At 48.6% G+C, this 19,761-nt stretch overlaps 1 protein-coding gene and 1 long non-coding RNA gene across 3 annotated transcripts in view; one reads left to right on the forward strand and one right to left on the reverse strand.

Moving 5' to 3' along the window:
- LOC114843967 (receptor tyrosine-protein kinase erbB-4-like) overlaps positions 1-19,761 on the reverse strand; it is a 195,613-nt gene that overhangs the window by 167,723 nt on the left and 8,129 nt on the right. The gene's annotated exons all lie outside the window — the stretch shown is intronic.
- Positions 15,029-16,301, forward strand: LOC129602992 (uncharacterized). The gene is made up of 2 exons (XR_008692512.1): positions 15,029-15,226; positions 15,401-16,301. It is a non-coding gene; the product is annotated as an uncharacterized LOC129602992 (long non-coding RNA).

Here is a 19,761-nt window from a genome sequence, read left to right on the forward strand (position 1 = left end):
TCCATAGCGACCAGACATCGACATACAGCGGGGAAGTCACCGCAAGCATACACACACCCACACAGACATAAAGCTCCAGGATGCAACGCAGGCGAGCACGGCGTGTTCTCTTGGATCTATATATTCCTCCCACTGCGCTGTGAGCGCTCCCGCCTCCATGCGCTTCCCCGCCATCCATCAAGCCTCCGCTCCTCCCTGTCGTCCCTCACCTCTTGTCCCCCAACCTCCAAAAAAGTGCCGGTACACGACATGTCTGCGCGTGTGTTTACGTCCCAACCTGGCAACCGTGCGTCAGGTCTGACACACCCACTGCCTCGCTGTTAACTCAGGTTGGACGGCATCGAGTCCCACGTGGCGCCGCTGCTGGGACATAGACTGCACCTGCTACACACATAAGCACGTGTGTGCAAAGACACACACACACACACACACACACACACACACACACACAAAACCCCAGCCTCAGGTTAGGGCCCTGTACCCAGCAGGGGCTGCCAGGGGGCAAGCTATTGTCAGGTAGGAGGGCCCAAAAACGGACAAAAAGCAAGTCAAGCCCACGGAGTTCCTCAATCATCCATCTTCTTAATGGCCCTGTCACATTTTATAATAGATTTTAATTCAGCTATGTGCCACGCAAGGGGAAAGCGCGGCCTTTATGATCCGACGACAGCCCAAACAGCAGGACGTGGCCGGACTCCAAACACACACTGGGTTCAGATTCTCAACCCACTGAAAGGATTTGTGGTTAGAGACTTTTTTGGTTTGTTTTCAAGTGTTTCAGTGGTTATCGTCAGATATGATGTATGTGCTGTTACTGTAAATAAGCTCAACTCTGGTTTTCTGTCTGAAAACCTTTGTTTGGTTGTAAAGTGCATCAACTTTAACATCTTTGACGCAGGTGCTCATATCCCATTCAAACCTGGCTTACAAAGATAACAAAAGCTGCCTTTGATCGTTGGATATTATTTTCCCTAAAACATATCCATATAATTGTAATGAATCCATTCCAAATCATACAAAATTATTCTCACAAACTGGCAGTGCATCCACTGAAGATGTCGTCACTAGAATCCTTAAGATCGACGCCCTCGGGTGAAGAGCTGGAAACGGCAGCGACAGTAGCAGCGAGATAGTTCTTGTCGTAGGACGTGCAGCATTTGTGTGCGAGTGGAACTCGAGAGGCTGTGGGACGGATCAAAAATCTGCACGCGCGGCAGACTTGGAAACAATACGCCCACGACGTCACAATAGCGCGCCTGTGATTGCATCGGTAATTCTTCGCCATGGAAAAATCATGAACTTTCCCTGAGTTTTCGACTCAGTGCAGCTGAACGCACCGGCTGGCTGCCTGGCCGACTCCCCATTCTTGGCTGTCTGAATCGCTGACTCACCTCTGCCTCCGGGCTCTGTACCAGCCGAGCAGCCAGCCAGACAGCCCATCGTCCAGCCGGCTCTGTTGACAAATTGATATGTGATCTGTGCTGCGACTGGCGGCGGCGCGGACTATTCCAGTGTTTAGGCCGCCCGCTGCCAGCTCCACGCAGCTGAGGGATCGGCCCGCGGTGCTCTGAGGCCGATCTCGCGTTGGCCGTTGATGGGGCGAAGCGAGCGGCGAACACTCCGCACCAAATCAGACTAATGAGAGCAAAGTCGGGAATGTGTAACGGAGAGGAGATTTATCAGTGTGTTACTGGCAGACAGAGGATATTACCTGAACTGTGTGCGTGTGACACGTTGGCTGGAAGCGGCTACAGTATGCGTGTGTGTGTGTGTGTGTGTGTGTGTGTGTGTGTGTGTGTGTGTGTGTGTGTGTGTGTGTGTGTGTGTGTGTGTGTGTGTGCGTGTGCGTGAGCGTGTGCGTGCGTGTGCGTGTGTGTGTGTGTGTGTGTGCGTGTGTGTGTGTGAGGCAGCGGCTGAGCGTGCTGTGGCATCTGTGTCCACGGGGCAGCCAGCTGGCCAGTGGAATGCTGTGGATGCAGCCACGCTGCTATTCTGGGCGCTTTCTATCAGCACACGTGTGTCACCAGCTACTGTAATTCAAGGGGAGTCCGGATTCCTGGCATCAGTGTTTGTGTATGTGAGTGTGAGGATCTTTTTATATATATATTTTATTTTCCATGTGTGTTGTATTAGGGGTTAAGGTCAGTGAGTCACATAAAACTTACTGTAAATAGCTGCAAGTGCAACAGTTAAAATATCCACCCTAAATTTATAGGTTTTAATCATTTTACCTGCCGCTAATTTTGCCAAATGAATCCAATGAATGTGCACGTTAAAGATACTTCCAGACTTGGTAGAGTTAGTTTGGATAAAGTAACAGTATTAATTAAAAAATATTTAGAAAAAAAAATTCATAAAAAAGAAAAAAACTTTATAGAAATGTTGTTACCATATGTTATATGGTGCATGTAAAGCTAACACCCTAAATCCTTTAGCTTTTTTCAGTAAAAGGTCACCTACCATATGGCACCTGAAAGGGAACTAAATCTGATAAAATAAATGTCTAAATAAAATATTTGTTTCTTAATCTTCACAAGTGGACAAAAACTTCATCTTGGACAGGGATCCGGTGCTAATTAAATCCCTTGCCACTGTTGCCATATATTGCAGTGTACGGTTCAGCGTGATCCTTGTGGGGCATCAACCTCCTACCTGTTCCCAAAATACCCCGTTGTTCTGGAGCACTCAACGCATTTTGCCCTTTCTGTTCACGTTGCTGTGAGGGTGGTCACGGTATTCCCCATCCTACATCTTACCGTAAACCACACTGCCCTATTTTCTACCGCAATCATTCCCGTCGCCTTGCTGGTCCCATATGTCAAAATGAAACCAGAGACACACTTGAGTGACATGTCATCTCATCTCAGCCCCACCGTTCTACTGGAGTCTCTCTCGGCAGTGGTCAGAGCGCTCTGCCACTATGTGAGACTTAAATTGTGGGAGGAATAACATTTTTTTAAAGAAGGGAACAAACCTGAAATTCATCTGTCAGTACTTCATAGGCGCACATGAGTCAGTCCTTAAAAAAAAAGTGTTTTGCAAGCGAGGATGAGTCACAACATCAAGATCTCAAATCCCTTTCATGCCAGATATGATTTTGTTGGAGCAGGTGTCCACTGTGCTCACATGCTTCTCATTTAGAAGTAAACTCTTTAAAAAATACATCAAGTAAGAACTTTACAAGCTGTTACACCTGTCTGAACAATGTTGGGCCACTCAACATGCATTTTAAAACATATCTCAGGCATTCAGCGAGGATGTATATTTTTAAAAGCGTGGCTGTGAGCACTTGGAGTAAAGAGCGCCTTGGTGGGTGTTCCTCCTGCTGTCCAAACCAGCCCGTTTCAGGTGAATTTCAAGGACTTTTAAGGAATCAAGATAAGGCTCTGATAGAAATAACACGGTGGAGGCTCTATGGGAGCAAGCGAGGCATTTATCTACGGGTCTGGGCAAACACGTGCCGATTCCATTATTCACAGCCAGGGTCAAAGGTCGGGCGGCGATCAATGTTCGAGGGGGACGGAGACGGCGAGATAGAGACTCGGCCAAGACGAGTCGCGGTGGCGCGCTGCGGTTCTGACCCGCTCACAAAGGGGAGAGTGAAAACGTGGCTTGACACGAGCGATCTGAGGAGCTGGCAACAGAACCTCCCGTTAGCAAAAGCCCGTTATTAATGTTGCTGTGAAGGACTATTCACTGGAGGAAATTCAGCTGATCTGACGACGTGTGAAAGGCAACAACATGACACTAGCTCTTTAGTGAGGAGGAAAGGTTTGCCAGAGAATGTGAAGGATTTCTCAAGACTACAAAATGATGAAAAGACGGAAAATTCTTTGGATCGCTGGGTGTTTTAAACTTGACTCACACGCAGCTTCACTGCTGCGTTTAGGAGGAGTTAATGTAAATAACAGGCCAACCGGGTCGACTGTGCTTCTGCCACAGTAATGAAAAAAAAAAAACGTATGAAGAGTGAAGGAAGCAGCGCATTATCATCACATGACACATTAAAAGCAAAGTTCAATCACACAATCAAAGGTAACACAGACATACGCAGCTTCAGCCATGATGAAAAGCAAACGCCCTGATTCCCTGGTGCTGAATATGGATAAGAGTGGAAAAGCGAACTGGAAGCTGCTAATTGTCCTGCAACCAAATGCAAAAAGCACTTCTTTTCACAGACTTAAGATTAATTTGGTAAAAGTCTTGATTCTGCTGCTAGATCACTTTTCAGGCCTTTTTGGTGACGGGTAGATTCCCAACAGTTCATTTGCGTATGCAATTATTCACCACCTCCCTGGGACGTTAATATCCCCTCAACTCCACACGTGATTAAAATTCACTCCAGGTCCAGAGCGAAGTCAGGGCGCTGCCGATGCACCGCACGCGTCCGTGCAGTACAACTGTTTTGAACTGTTTTGCTTCGCCGCGCGTCAAAAGCACTTTGCTCCGGCGATTTCTCCTCGTCCGACGCAACGCGGCGACGGCTGGCGCGCGCTCCCCCGGAAATAATTGCCACAGTATATTTACACTTTCGGAGGGGGAGAAAAAAAAAACAATTATCATAAATTACAAATTCGCAGCCCGCCTCCTTCGACGACACGCTCCGGTGCTCTGTGGTTGCGACTGAAACCAACGCGCCACGGGAGCGCTCTCCGCGCCTGTGATGGAGTGCGAACAACAAGCGGCGCTTTATTTTTTGTTTCTGTGGGAGACGTGGTGTTTTTAATGAAGTGCCGGCCGTTCTGAATGGGAACTCAATGAGGCGTGGAATGGGGCCCCTCCATCCCGCCGCCGCCTCGTTCCTGTCTCCTCCCTCCTCTCGTCGCTGTGCATTTGAACCTCTCGTACCCCTCATCTTTTAGAGGATTACAATAAGGGCCATTACCTTCTGTTGGGGCCATGTTACAAGCACAATGGATGGGCTGCCGGGGTCCTATCTCCCTGTTTGTAGCCACAGACGTACAGCACAGTCGCACAGGAACCCTGACAAGGTTTTGCCTTTGCAGAAAATATATATGGCATATGGATTTGGCATTTGCATGATTCGGAACGCGAGCCTTTGCTCAGACAGCGAGGTCCAGCCCACACACTTGAGCTCCAACTGTTGAATGCAGAGACTTTAACCGTACGCATACGTGATTTTAAACGTTTTTTCTTACCACATGACTGAATATCTTAACCTGCCCTTTTAATATGAAAAGTAATTGGAACCCACTGTAGCTGAAAGCTTGATCCAGTCATATTACCATAACAGCAAGACTTCAAGGTCACACCGGCATTTACAGTCACGTGACAAAGTTAATGAGGCTTGAAAGATTGTTATTGTACACAAAAAAGAAAAAAACAACATTTTAGCTTGAAAAAATTATGCTCAAAAAGGAAATGTCCGATCTGAACCAGGACGATGGAAGTTTCGAGTATTACAGTCGATACAGGACCTGCAGTTAAAGCAGCACAACACGTTAAATGACATGATCATGTCCTGGCTCTTTAGTCCAACTGGAACGTGTCACTTTCACTTCATACGCAGCAGGAAGTCCTCGGCTACGCTCATTGGACGAACTCCGGACAAAAGTGAGCTCTGGGCATTGGCGCTGCATGTCTGACCGAAATTAAGCCTTCTTTATAAAACAAGAGGCATGGATTAAACGAGGAAAACAGCGGGGAGCTGAAAGGAACTCTGGCATATCTTATTTTCCGGGGCCGACGCCGCAATAGGCCGGTCTTCAAAGCCGACTGTGTCACAGTGAGAAAATGGGTTATCAGACGTTCACAGAGACACATCTTTGGTCTGCCTCCCTTCCCCTTGTTCTCGGCCCCCACCCACCCCCACCTCTCACTCGCTCCCATGGGTCATTTTCTCTAATCTGGATTCCCACTGACTTCAACATTACTGACAGTGCATCAATCACACTTAAACACATGCCTTTTACCATGCTCCCTGTCAGCTGATGTAGTGTGTGTGTGTGTGTGTGTGTGTGTGTGTGTGTGTGTGTGTGTGTGTGTGTGTGTGTGTGTGTGTGTGTGTGTGTTGCCTGGGGTTCCCTGACCACCTCCTAAGCCCCCCCCTTCCCCCCCAATGGAAATATTCTGCTGCTGCTCCTCACTGTGGGATAGCAGCGAAAATGAAAATGAGCCGAGGATTAACATACATTTCAAGCGCGCTCTTGTTTGACGTACAACAGTGGCTGAACCCCTCGCTGCTCCTTCAACTCGCCTCTTTGTTTGATGAAACGTCGGGAACGGAAGCCGCGATCTCGAGCGGGGAAGTCGGGGCACAATGGAAGCGCTGAGCATTCGGCTCAACGGATGTGCGTGCGCTGACGGGAATCGCCTCCTTCTCGTCTTGTTTCCTCCGGTTGGATGCTGAGCTGTCTGCTTTAAGAACTGCCTACATGTTTGATAATCAGTTAACACGCTCCTCTAAGTTCGGTCATTCGTAACCTCGGTCATGACCTTTTCCCCTCGGCGTCGGTGCCAAGGTCAATCAGAACCCGTAATAGAAAAACAGAGGTCGCTCCTCACGAATCAAACTTCAAATATCTTGGGAAAACACAAAAAATACACATTACATGTTGACATTTTATTTAAATGCCAACAGCAGCCTGGCAGATCACATGAATGCCAAGCGTCCCGGTGAACCTGGATGACTTGGCGGAGGCCTTCAGTGACACCGTAAAGCGAGTCTCATATTATCTGGCGCTTTGGTAAAACCACTTTCAGTTTTGACCTTTAAAGTCTTGAAAAATTGCTCAACAAACATCTGCGATCATGCGATGAAGCACGTCAACACCGTTCCCAACACAAATCCCACCTGTTCACCAGAGATCACTAAAGGTGTTAAAACTCAATAGTTACAGCCCTGGATGAGTTGATGTTGATTGTAGGAATAAAGTACAAAAGATATAATAATGTTGCCAGCAATGGAATCCTTTAGTTCACTTCACTAAGCCTAAAATGCTTATTATTAAATATTTAAATACAGAAGTAAATAAATGGTATTTGAATCGGATATATACTAACAGTACAACCGGCATAACTGTATTAGAATGTAGCTGAATATCATGAGTCCTGAGTCTTTAATATAAATTATGCAAATGAAGGCGAGCATTTAGCCGTTCATCACATTCAATTTCATCAACGTAAAAACAATCAATGCAAGCGAAAGCAGGTGCCTGATATCACCCAGAGGGTGTTTATTACCAGGTGGCAGGTGTTTGTCACTCAGCGGCGGCCAATGAGCAGCGACTGTGGCAGACTGCCACTTCTACACCATCCCATGGATGGGATCTTATTGGATCGCTGTTGTGCAGTAGATAATGATGGATGGATCATCTCTGTGACCTTTTTGTTTGAACTGGCTTATTCCGACTGAATGAAACAGACTAAAAGGCGGAAAAAAAGTTCCAGATAAGCAACTTGAAAGTTATTTGGAAGCGCAGGAAAAGCGCTCCAGTGTATCAAAGCAGCAAACATCCAAAATATCTCTCTAATCGAGTTTAACACCAGATCCTTCATTAGCAGTTGAAGCTGAACCGTGACGGACCTGATTTTACAGCGCTAATTTATATGAAGTCGGCTGAACTGAGAGGACGGGAGCAGCAGTGGCCTTAAGGACACCCAGTACGAACAAATCACATTAGTGTAAACACACGTCCTGTTTACAACAGTGTAGATAATAAGGAAGTAGCGACTTAATGGCCTCGAAGATTAAAAAAAAAACACCAACCTATGAATGAATCAGTGGGTTGTAATATGTGACCATATTACAGTGTAAAGCTCCCGAACGGACTCTGAATATAAATGGTGAGAACTTTCATGGGGGTAGTTGGTGAAACCTGATCAGAGCCTGAGCTCATCGGCCATTTTTCTTGAACCCAATTCCTCCAAACTGGCTTGAGATTCACGAAGGCAATCGAGTTTGAACGCAGCAAACGATGGGATGATGAACGGCATTTGCGCATGCAATAAAAGATACAGATTAACGCTGCCGCAGAACGGCTTCAACAAACCATTAATAAACCCTGACGTGTGGCTGCCTCCGCGGCATTAAGGCAAAGCGATCGCTGCGGCGGGCGCCTGACGCGGCGCTACGCCCATATGTTGCTGTGCTTACTCCCCTCTGTTCAATCCATCTAATAATGGAAGGAGGATGAGAGAAAATGCCTCAGTGTCAATGGCCCAGCCACTGATTTTCCATTATTACACCCATAAATCCTTCCTATACCCAAGCCCCTCCGCTATCTCCCCGGCCTCCCCTCCACCCCCCCTTCCCTCTTCCCTCCTGGTATCACGCACAAGCAGCATCCAGACGTGTTTTTGATGGCTGAATGTGACACGCACCAGGGAGTGTTAACTTTAACGTCTTCAAAAAAATCACCGTCCATCACCGGCGTCGGCGCCAACACCTCGGCCGCCGCGCGGAAGCTCTAACCGCTGTCATTAAAGAGTGTGAGCTTTATGTGTGTGCACGCGTCCCGCCAGTGTTGTTTCACACTTTAAGCAGCATTTGGTTCTGTTTCAAGTGCGTGCCTGCATGCGTGTGTGCGGTCGCAGCATCGACGGCGAGGCCTGCAATGAAAGTCCCCTTGGTCCATTCATCTCTGCAGGGAGGTGACGCACCCTTCAGCGGCCTCAGATTTACAAGCCCACTCTTTGGCGAGTGAACGCGGCGCTCGACTATTAATGCCTGACCTAACGGCACGCGGACAGGCGGGCGGTAATAAAGGAGCCTCCGTGAACCCGCGCAGACGTATCACCTGCAAAAATATGTGGACCGTGAAAAATGAGGCAGGCATCACACCAAGGAGGAAAGAAAGGGGGTGTGAAAGAGTGAGGAAAGTTGGGGGAGGAAAGAAACCAAGCTCCAGCTGCTTTTGGTTGAGTGGCATTAGGGTCAAATAGAGCGATTAACTAGGTGAAAAGGGAGAACGGGATGCGGTCGGTGGCGGAGAGAGGCACTGAAAGACACGCCGGTCCAAGATCAACCTGCCAGCGATTCACAGGCAGCACCTCCTCTAGCAAACACGTGGACAGATTCAGCTAGCGATGAACTGAAGGTGATCACAGCCGCCTGATCTACAAAGTCACATCACAAAGAGCTGTAATCACTGATCAGATCAGTTTGTGTCACGCTGCTCCTCACAAAATACCTGAAGTTAGCGAATGATTGAAAAACTAACTTATATACAGAATTTTAATTCAATTAAACTGACTTCATTGAAAAATAATTATGATTACAGGATAAAATTAGACACAGACACGGCGCCCGCATTGCATTCTTATGTGGTCGATACAGCACCTGCAGCACAGAGTCTCCAGGCTGATGCACCAGTAGAAGCACCGGTTACTTAGGGAAAAATGAGTAGTGAAGGAGCATCTTCAACTCCATGTGCTTGAGGCAAACCATCGGTGAATACTGAAGTATTATCAAAAATAGCGGTCCAAAAATGGCGGCTGAATGAATGACAGGAGCAGCGACTAGCGGCGCTGCAGCGATCCAGGCCCTGAGTGTACACAGATCAGTCTCTCCCAAGGAAAGGAAAACAGACTTGTTTGCTTCAATTCAACCTTTTAAATCAAACTTGTGAAAAACAACACATTTGGGCCGTTGTTTCTCCACAGGGAGCTGCCGCTCAAGAGGATCGCGCGTTTGGCAAGGCTGCGCAGAATGAAAGTGATGGTAATTTCCTGAAATGAGCGTCAGTCTCCGAGTGCGTTGCATAACAACAATGAAAGCGAACTCGCTTTCACCTCGCTTCCGTCGGCGGCGGCGGCGGCGCCTCGCGCGGCTGCATCTCCGCGCTATGCACCCCCCCCCCACGTTTCTCAAACTTCCCCCTTTTCCTTTAGTGGTCGGCCTCTAATTAATCCGTAGCCATCAGTAGGGAGCGGTTTGCTTGTTTACTCTTATTGAAATTAGCAAGGCCCGCTTCCCTAGAGACACAGCATCAGAAGCGCAATTAGCCTGCACTAGACTAATTAGGACATGGCGCTAATGACACCTCCACGGCTGCGCGGCGTAAAGCGAAGAAGCAAAGAGCCAGAGGACGGCGGTGGAGGGAGCGAAGGAGGGGAGCACAAATGAGAGGAATTAAGGGGAAAAGTGGCCTGGATATCACCTCAGAGGAGGGCGGGCCAAGATGGAGGCCGCGGCGGCTGAGCTAGCGTCCCCGCGCGCGCCTCCTGGCACTCGCACCACCAGCAGAGGACTCCATAAGCAGCGGCCTCCCACCCACAGAACCCCGCTCCCTCTTCCTGCAGGCCTCCTCCAACACCTCGGCAGGCAGCTGGCCGCGCCGCCACTGCTCGCTGCCATTACGCTGATTATCACCCCTGTCAATCACGCGCCGCCCACCCCCGGGGGAGGCACGCGCGGCCAATTAGCAAGAGGGGGGGGGTCTCAGCCTTACAGAGAGAAGTGGACGCCTGCAACATCTGGGGCAAAGGTCAGGCTAATATTTTAGGTTTGATAATAAAAGAGGCAAAAGCGACTCAAGATGGAAAACATGTTTTTTTTCTTTTATCGCCGATTCACGCGGGGTGAGAATGAAGCGGCGGGAGTCGGGCGTCACGTATTACTCGGCGGGAGTAAGAAGGTCACGTAGCGCCAGTAAACAAGCTTTACACAGGCGAGGCGGGCTTTGATCTCCCGTATAATATGGAGGTGGCGGCCCACGAGATTGGGGTTAACCTCATTAGGAAGTGAACACACCACGGGTTCCGCACAGAAAAATTACACCAATGACACCAGCGACGCCAGTGAAAGAACGTTAGCGGAGAGATCAGGATCAAACCGCGGCCGCCGTGACCGCGCTGACACTCGGCTTCTGCCATGAAAAGAGCCGAGAGCGACGAAAAATAAAAACTAACAGACCGGAGCAGCGCTGCGAAGCCGCACCATCGCGCCGCCTCTCCAGCAGCAGGACTTGTTTCTCCCGTTTGCTCATCAAGGTAGAAGATTTCAGGATTGATCACCACGTCCGTCCTCCTCCTGCTGCTTTTCAACTCGTACGGACGATAAAAGGCCAATTTTCGTCTGGGTTAGAAAACACGCAGCATTTTCTCCGACTTCCTTCTGTCTTTCCTTTTTCCTCTGCATCTGTCTTTTGTGTGTGCGTGTGTGTCATTTCCTTTACTGTGGCTCCACACGGGGAATAGTGGATTCAGACTACAAAGGCGCAAGTCTTCAGAGAAACAGAACACTCGTGGTGTAAAATTTGAAAAAAAGAGGATAAAACAGGAAATTCAAGGTCAAGGGAAGCCGTATAAATCTCCCCTCAGTTCATGGGAGCGAAAAGAGTCTCGCTGCAGCGATGAGAGCAGCTCTGAAAATGTTTCTCAAGAATTTTCAGGACTTGACGTGAGCCAGTCGTTTACTCGTCGTACATGAAAGTAAGAAAAAAAAAAACAAGAGCAACCAAACTCAAGTGGCAAATTAATGAAGCAGTAGCTGCATATCAGCAAGGAATTATGGTTCCGCTGCACGGAACAATAACAAAGGCCGTGTATTTTAAGAGAAACGATCCCAGAGCTCAAGAAACTTGGCCCAGTTTCAAAAGCGAATCATTTCTGATTTGAAAACATGGCACAAACACAATGTATACAGTCGGATGCTATTAACGCACAACAGTCCCGTGGTGTTTTTAAAGTAGTTCAGCTTTAAACTGACAGGAAGACGGGACAATTCACACTGTTCTCTCAAGGTGTTGGATTTAAATAATGCAATGGACAAAAAGAGACATTCAGCCTCACTTAGTGAACGAGGGACGCACTCAGAGCGGTCTGAATAAAAGGGATCACCAAATGGCACACAGACTTTGTGACTGTATGAGCTGCCTTCAAATCCTTTTTAAAAGACAGGCCCTTGATGCAAAAACAGACAGAGACGACTTTTCAGCCTCTTAACATTAACAAAACAGAAAAGAGTGCTTCTAAAACCCATTTAGCACCTAGATGAAAGCGAGGCGTCTCCTCAGAAACATTAGACCCGCACCTTGGAGAAACCATTCATTTCTTCTTCTTTGTTTTTTCTCCGCGAAGGCAAATGCGCCTGGCGCATACCAATGCAGGAGCTGCAGTGTGAACGGAGAACGGCGGCCAAGCGGCAGATGGAGTCAGGCGTGAAAGAGTCGGCTGTGGAAGGGAGGTCGGGAACGGGAGCAAGGTGCCGCGGGACGCGGAGAACGGCGCCCAGGCGTTGGACGCAGCGGGCGTGAGGTCGAGAGTGTCCCGTTAGCTCTCATGCACGCACATATTCTAGAAGGGACACTGGAGCTATTAGCGGTTTGGATGTACTCAGTGTGTGTGTGTGTGTGTGTGTGTGTGTGTGTGTGTGTGTGTGTGTGTGTGTGTGTGTGTGTGTGTGTGTGTGTGTGTGTGTGTGTGTGTCCCAAGCGGTTTTCTCTACAGCCAGGTCTATTCGTGTGTGAGGCTGATGAATGAGGCCTGGTAGCAGCCTGGACACTCCCATTTAACACAGCATGCAGCTACAACCTGCCAGTGTTGCAGACAGCAGCAACATGGGAAAACACAGGTGCCCTCGAACCGACGAGTCAAGATTGCTGCCGACAGTGAATGTGCAAATGCCTGAGTTGTTATTTTAATAGTTTTCCTAAAAGGGACCTTTGGTATAAACAGTGTCTGTTCGTGATGAGTGGAAGTGGCACAAACTGCAGCTTTAAGCTTGTTCTCTTACACATGTAAATAAACTGTTAATCAAATCAGTGAAGTTGTGAAATTGGTGGAACCCAAGCACAGTCAATTGAAATTGAAAATTCCTGAAACGAATGTGATGTAACACGTAACACTGTGTCCCACAGCACAATGAACCAGTCACTGTGTTTGTGCTTTCAACCACTCAGACCAGGACTTTTGAAAAGGGCCTAAATGTGTCATTCTGACACGGTTCCCACTTCTGTCAACAGCCAAGGGTGCTTAGCTAAAATCAACTTTGTCTTCATCACAGCAGCAACAAATCAGTGTACTGCAATGGAAGCCGGTGCAAATATCAGAATACCCGGAAAGGCTGAAAACGTGTTTAACCCAAAGGAAGATGCACAAACGTCACAGAAAACAACTCCTGAACAAACAGACCACGAGAGACGGAGAGGAATCGCCACAATCCCCATAAATTAACCCATGGAATGAAAACAAAGCAGGGCATCGCCTTTTACATGGCGTGTCAGTCGGCTCACACCAACACTCACACGGAGAGAGAAAGGAATAAAACCCACGTGCACCGCTGGTGTCTGTGCGCTATTTAATTAGGAGTCAAACATGTGGCGTTTAAATGGTAAATTAGAGATCCTGTGAATTGGCCGCGTTGGTCCAAGCTATGGCAGAGAGCCTGTACACACAGACGCAGAAATGAACACACACACACACACACACACACACACACACACACACACACACACACACACACACACACACACACACACACACACACACACACACACACACGCACACCCCGCTGAGCAAAGCCATAACAGCACACACATAATTATACTCTTAATTAAGCCTGGGACTCAAAAGGCCAACCGCACACACTGACAGACATCCACACAGCATGTCAAGTGTGCGTGTGAGTGTGTAGGTGCACTAATGACATGGATGGTTTGTGTGTGTGTCTACATTTGTTGCAAAGCAAATTAATAACCAGGTTTAATTTGCTTGCAGTGCGTGTGTGTGTCCGTTTGGGAGTCTTTGAGCAAATTAACGCCGCTTCCCAGCTCGTGCTAGCCGCTTGGCCCCCCCCCCCCAACCCCCCCCCCCCCCCCCCACCCCCCCCACCCCGTACATGTCATATTGAAGCATCCCTCCGTCCGCTCGTTCGTCCGTCTCCTTCCCACACAACCACCATGCGTTGTGATGCAAATGAGGCCCGCTGCCTCCAACACCACTTTTTAATTGAACCTTTTGATCTGTGGCTAATTCCGCTAATTAGCTGCACTATTTTCCCAACAGAATGTTTTCTGCTGTGGCGTTGCGGGCGTGTGAGCGCGTGTTTGTTCTCATTTTTTGCTGAATACCCAGCATGCCGATTGCCCGATGACATTTAAAAGAGCTTCCTTAAAATAAATAAATAAAAATGGAATCTCTGTTCTTTATCTGAGGCGCAGAACAGACAGGTGCGCTGTTAAAGGTAATAATGTTACATAAAGAAGCACAGATGCTCATTATATCGACGCGCACGCCAGCAAATGAGCAGAGAGTGTTTTACGTGCCAGTATACTTTTATATTAGCGTGGTCGTTCTCCACCAACTGAACGCGAGGCGTTCGCGAGCCGCAGTCTGTTCCCAGACGCGCTTCACAAGCGCCGCGTTAATGCGACCATTAGTTTTAATTTGCGCCTCCGCGTAGCAAATTGCGCATCAGCGATATATCCTACACGTACAAGCAGCCTTTAAATGCCACACGTGCATAAGCGCGACGACATCATCATCTACATAAAGGGCAGATTTGCATTAGCAAACAAGCACCATCCAGTATACAGTTCTGGCTGTTGTGGGAACTTAACAGCAGCATTTTTTAACTAGCTTTGCTTACAGAAAAACTTTGTTTTATACCAGTGTGCAAGCTGCTGACAAATAAAGGGTGGACACGTGGATGACTTTTTTGTTATGCAATCAATAATTAAAAAAAAAATAAACTTTGTCTTAAGGTAAGTTTGAAAAAAAACAAGCAACCTGAAGATTAAACCTTTTTTTTCATTCATATACAAATCAGACCTAAACTCTTTATTCTCGCCTGTAAATCAGTGCAACTGTACATACTCAGCTTTACTGTGCTTCTCACACTGTGAAGCAAATAGTCTCTCAGAAGTCCCAAAAACGAATCAACTTCTAGCTGTTTACGCCGAGTCATCACCAGATGCCCAACGTGCAGCCAAAGCTTTTAAAACCCTTTCTGCCATTTTAGTAGAAAGCCTTTAACACATTCGAGCCGGGCGAATCCTCCTGCAAGTTTCAAAACGGAGGTCGTCTTGCTTCAGAGCTCCCCCCTCGTTGTTGCAGGTTTGTGTTGACGACTGCGGACCCCCGCTGCGTCGCTGCTCACACATGGGCGATTACTGCAGCCCTCCCACTGCTAAAACTGGGTGCTCTCCTCACAAAGCGGCACCAGCTTCCCTCCCCTTCTCCTTTTAACGTGATTGACTTTCAGGATGGCGATGGTGCATTAGTCCACAAAGGAAACTCGGCTGAACTGAAGACTCAAAGGAAGGTGAGTCCTTTGCAGAGATGAAAATGCCTCGTAAACAAACCAAAGCAGCTTTAATAAGCGATGAAAGACTTTCACTAATTACAAATGTTTCCTGATTTTAGTTTGTGTTAGAACTACAACACTCGCAATGTTTTCCTAGAGGAGCTGCTTTTGACTCGTTTCCATTTTCCCCAGTTTCCTTGAATGAGGCTTGATGTGGTCTCCTGTGGCACGAACGGCGCTGAAGGAGCTGCAGAGTTAAACTTGTTCACGAGGGGGAACGCGGCTGCGTGGTTTTTTTTTTACATGTTTGATGTCGCACAACAGAAGCGCACAGAGCCCGGAAGCGCTGCGCCTGTGAACCAGCAACACAGCGCAGCTCCAAACTCAGAGTGCCGCGTCAGCGTTCGGCATTGCTGACTTTCCCTCCTTTTTCGCTTTCCCTCTCATGCCAGTCAAAACAAAAACATCCAGGCAGAGAAAATGGCAGCGAAAGCATCAGGAGCCGGAACCTGTGGGGAAAACGGGGACGATGAGGATGAGTGAACGACGACCCGGCCGCCGTCGAGCCTTCGAGCTTCGATCGCTCGCTTGATTGCAACCTCAAACACTCGAGGCGACAATTGATTATGTCTGTTTTCCTCGCGGCACTCGAGAAAGCACTTGAACGCAGCAGAGACGAGCGTTCGGGTTGGCGGCGACGCCGGCGCGTCGGCTGTTGTTGCTGGTTCGAGTGCGGAAACCCAAGCGTGACCAGCAATCAGTGCGCAATCAGCAATTTTAGCCTCACAATGCGGCTGGTTGAATGTGAATCACTTACAGAATTACCATAAAGCTTACAAGCCTTTATTATTGATTACTATATCAAATTACAGTGTACTGAATGAGTCAGTAACCTTTTTTATTATTATTATTTTTGCTTCACTGCACCAGAAAAAAAGTGCACAAGCTGTTATTGTGCGTGAGGTCGGATACACTGGTTTGCCATTTTATCTAGCAGACACTGGGCTTTTATTAAATCAGGGTCCTCTGTCACAGATATGATGGATGCCGTTACCGAAGCACAGCTGTATTAAAAAAAGTCCATAAAACCTCAGATGCTGGTTTATTTTTGTTGTCCGTTCGCATCAGTTTAACTTCTGGATTCTTCATGTCGGGGACCTTGACTGGAGGATGGAGCCGCCATTAGCTCGGCCTGACATGAAAAACTGAACAACGCTCTAAATTGTTTTCAAGCTCCTCTCCACTCATTGTCATTGTGAAAGTCATTGTCATTATGCACGCGACGCACAGCTATGACGGAGCAGAGACGAGCGTCTGAACTATTCATTTAGCCACAAAAAATGACTTTCACTTTGCAGTTGGGTAAAGCATCGTTTTCAAACGTGAACACCCACCAACGCCCACATTGTCTCCGCTGACGGTGACATTTCCACTTGGCTGCAGTCGCCCCTTGCTGTTTGACGGATACATGCTCAGCCAAACAAATGTGATGTCACGGATCTGAGGCAGGCGATGCTGCACCGAGCGGCTGATCCCAAAGATCAGAGCGAAGACGGGAAGATGCAGGAAAAAAGTCCAAATGCTTCACTCGTCCACAAACAGGAACCGGACTCACGTGGGCGTCCATCTGCCTCCACTGGTTGGACTCGAGTGGACAGTGAACGGAGAACCATCCACCCAATTCCCAGAGGATCAGGTAGCGGTGCGCTAATAAAGCAAACACATTCACGCCTATTATCAACTACTCCTATAAGTCGGTGGCACATTGAGATTAGAGCAGCTCAGCAGTAATTGATGATAAAAGCTTAAGTGAGCTCAGTCCATTACAGCAGCAAACGGCACAAGGAGAACGGAGGAAAAGCTGCGACGGCGCAGGTCACGGCGGTTTGTTTTGCTACGAACAGCCGGCGCCTTGGGTTAGCCTCCAAAAGGTATCACACACACACACACACACACACACACACACACACACACACACACACACACACACACACACACACACACACACACACACACACACGCGCACACACACACACACACGCACGCACACACGCACACACACACACACGCACACGCACACACGCGCGCACACACGCACACACACACACACAGACACACACACGCACGCACACACACACACACACGCACACGCACACACACACACACAGACACACACACACACACAGACACACACACACACACACGCACACACACACACACACACGCACACACACACACACGCAGGCTGGAGGTGTTTGAGAGAAGCGGCCTGGAGAAGGCGCTCTAATTAAGTAAATGAGAGGATCGCAGGGGCAGATGGCGGCAGAGGAGGAAAAAAGCCAAATAGCCGCGCTTCCTCCCCCTCCTCCCCCTCCTCCCCCTCCTCCCCCTCCTCCCCGCGTGGCCCACGGCGCTGCAACTGTCTCCCTCTCCCTCACCTTCCTCCCTCTCCTGCTCGCTTGCCCTCTCTTGGCAGTTCACTCTGGAAGAACACACTTCAGTCCCGCTTTCCCGCTGTCGGAATCTCTCATCCACGAGACCCCCCCCCCCCCCCCCCCCCCCCCCCCCACCACCACCACCACCACCGACCACCGAGCACTCCTCACACTGGTGCAACGCGTTCTGCAGGTGGATCATCGCGTCCGTTGGGAGGGAAACTTTTGTATCTCACACGGTGCACGGTTTTGCAGCAACAACCTACATGTGCCCGTGCTTCCTGTCTCCGTCTGACACTTTCCCTACAACAGCTCTCTCTCTCTCTCTCTCTCTCTCTCTCTCTCTCCCTCTCTCGCTCCTTCGCCCTCACCGTCTTATCTTCAGTCACAAATAAAAATGTGTTTTTTTTTGCAGGAACTCTCTGCTCGCTAGCTGAGTCAAACCATGACATTTAGTCTGAGTGAAGTAGCTGTGATAGAATCTCTCGGCGGCGCTGGCGCTCTGAGGATGGCGATAAATCATCTGAAATGAGCGAAATTAGGATTCGTATGCAAACAAATCCCAGTTTTTTGAGAGTTCGATACTGCATGTATCTCCGCTATTACTGTGAGGCCAAAGTAATAGAGTTACATCATTACCTACGTTTCCCTGCACAGGAAGGGGTTAAACAACATACATCTCGGTGATGAGCGATGAGCTAGATCTTTTTTTACACGTATATATCTACACGCTAGCCGTGTTCACAGCGCTTTCTACTCGCCGGAGTCCGTAATCTTCCACAAAAAGCTACGTGGAGCCGCAACAATGAGCTTTGTGAGCGAACCTGTTTGTGCGCCCCGCGCTCGAAACGCGATTTCAGAAGGGGAATGAAAGCCCCTCTCCGAGAATTTCATTTTGGAGCGTAACGCGGGCGCTGAGGGCGGCGGCGTGACGGGGACGGAGCGGCCACGCGGCCTCGGCTGCTTCTGACCTCATATTTATCTCAGGTTTCGCTGAATGTCTGTCTTTCATACGCGCCTGCTCAGGATTTTCCCAGAGTCCTTATCTGCTGCAAAACATGCGAATGCCGCTCCGGAATCGAATGGACTCCGTGTGAACTCGGAATGAAGCAAAACTGAGAGATCACTTTGGGTTTATGTGAATTCCGTTGCCTTGATGTCTCCTTTTTACAATTTCTTCTGCCGTTTGGTAAAAGTTTGACAACTATCCTGAGACAAATTTATATGATGACACACTCAAATTGAAATGAAATGAATCTTCCATCATCCGTCTTTTATCAAGGTGCATAATATAGTGTTGTTTATCAGATATAGAGAAGGGCCTGACGGTGAACTGGGGCGTTGCCTGAGTCGCGTCTAGTCAGCAATTCTTCCGTTTCCAAGACTTCACATCAGAGCAACAGTTTAAACAATGGCCTGCTTCTTTTCTCTCTCTTCTCTTGCAAGCAACACCTGTGACCCCCCCACCATTAGCAAACTCCACAGAGACGCTGCATCGTTACAAATATAGATCCTAACGCACCTCACGATCGCACAACAGATACCTGAGCAACACACAACAGCACACCTCAGCGCTCGCACAGATAGCGAGTCCCTGTGTGGCCCGGCTTGATTAATTGGGGCATTCAGCAGCAGTGATAGCTCAACTCCACAGAGAAAACACACTGTCGCTCTCACTCCACCCCAACCTCTGCTGGACACACTCACACACGCACACACACACACACACGCACACTCCCGTCTGCAGGAATTATACCGACTCTGCTGCCTTCGCTCTCCGTCTCCATCGCGCTGTCTCCCAGCTTGCAAATGACCCGGCATCGGCTCGCTTTCACCTTGCCAAGAGCGCTAATGTTTTAGCCACGATGCAACTGGTTAAGGCAGAGCACAGGGGAGCTCTCAGGTGTGTGTGTGTGTGTGTGTGACAGAGTGTGTTTGTGCCCCTCATCTGCAGTCAAATTAATGATCCGATGCACAAAACCATAGGAATGCACAAACAGATTCTTATAACTGCACTCTAAGCAGCGATCACCCATTTTTCTTGCTGTTGAAGGTGAAACGACCCCCCCCCCCCCCCACACACACACACACACACACACCCCACATCCCACACACTCC

The sequence above is a fragment of the Betta splendens genome, chromosome 2 (genome assembly GCF_900634795.4).
Source record: "Betta splendens chromosome 2, fBetSpl5.4, whole genome shotgun sequence".
Taxonomy (NCBI): domain Eukaryota; kingdom Metazoa; phylum Chordata; class Actinopteri; order Anabantiformes; family Osphronemidae; genus Betta; species Betta splendens.